This window comes from Orycteropus afer, unplaced genomic scaffold (genome assembly GCF_000298275.1).
Source record: "Orycteropus afer afer isolate SDZICR_OR568_19922 unplaced genomic scaffold, OryAfe1.0 scaffold00182, whole genome shotgun sequence".
Taxonomy (NCBI): Eukaryota; Metazoa; Chordata; class Mammalia; order Tubulidentata; family Orycteropodidae; genus Orycteropus; species Orycteropus afer.
In genome coordinates this window covers 4,003,762-4,005,312 of record NW_006921769.1, presented here as the reverse complement: position 1 = coordinate 4,005,312, position 1,551 = coordinate 4,003,762, and positions in this window count along the sequence as shown.

The following is a 1,551-nucleotide window of genomic DNA, read 5'->3' as shown; positions in this document are numbered from 1 at the left end:
TGTTTCCATGAATTTTTGGTTTTCTTCATTCTTTGCTCTGGACGAGGAGAGACCCATCATTGCATCTAGGTGGCAGCTTGCAAGCTTTTAAGATCCCAGTCGCTACTCACCAAAGTAGGAGATGGAACAATGTTTTGTATAGTATGTTATGCAAATTGAGCTTGATGTGCCCTGTGACTACGGTCCCGAGCCCACGGGTTCAACTACTCAGTCTCTCTGGGTAGCTGGCTGTGGCCAAGAAGTGACTACAACCTTTTCCCTTGTCATCTCTACTATACCACTGGGAGTTCTTACAGAACATACACATACACTTGCAGAACTATTGTCTGCCAATCCTATACATGGTCTTGGATACACTCCATGCTGCATAGACATACCTAATAGTTCAGCCTGTCCACCCATCTATCCACCCGTATGCCCATGTTTTCCTTCACTGACAACTCAGTACTGTATGTGCAAAAGGGTTCATCTTTGTTGTCTGCACCTCCCATGTACATCTCCATGTCTTCCTCTTCCTCAATGCCAACATATTGATCACTCACATTTGGTATATTTCCCTTCTCCTCACCCAAATCAATACATATCTCTACTTATCTAACAGTGTTCCCTCCCTTTCCTCCAACCCCTGGTGACCAAAAGAAAATTTCCTTCCATAGATAAAACTTTCCTTGACTTTTACAATAACAGACTAATACAATATTTGTCCTTTTGTGACTGACTTATTTCACTCAGCATAATGTCCTCCAAGTTCATCCACATTATGCAGTGTTTTTGCAGAATTACATTATTCTTTAGTGTTGTATAGTATTCCATTGTGTGTATGTACCATAGTTTGGTTATCCATTCCTCAGTTGATGGACACCTAAGTTATTTCCATCTTTTGGCTATTGTAAATAGTGCTGTGATGAACATGGGTGTGCATATGTCTGTTCTTGTTATGGCTCTCTCTTCTTTAGGATATATACCTAGTAATGGAATGGCTGGGTCAAATGATATTTCTAATTCCAACTTTCGAAGGAATTCCCATACTGCTTTCCACAGTGGTTGTACCATTTTACAGTCCCACCAGCAGTGTATGAGAGTCCCAATCTCTCCACAACCTCGCCAGCATTTGTTATTTTCTATCTTGCTTAACTTTGCTACTAGTGCTGGAACAAGATGGTATCTCATTGTTGTTTTGATTTGCATCTCTCTAATAGATAATGATCATGAGCATTTCTTCATATGCTTGTTGGCCACTTGAATATCCTCCTTGGTGAAGTGTCTATCATGTCTTCTGCCCATTTTTCAATTGGATTGTTTGTCTTTTTGTTATTGAGGTGTTGGAGTTTTCTATAAATTCTAGAGATAAGTCCGTTGTCTGATATGTCATTACCAAATATTTTTTTCCAATCCGTAGGTTCTCTTTTGACTCTTTTAGAGAAGTCTTTGGAAGCACATAAAAATTTAATTTTTAGAAGGTCCTAGTCATCTGGTTTCTCTTCTGCTGTTTGTGCATTTTGAGTTATGCTTGATAGTCTATTTATGCCATATATTAGGGCCCCTAAATTT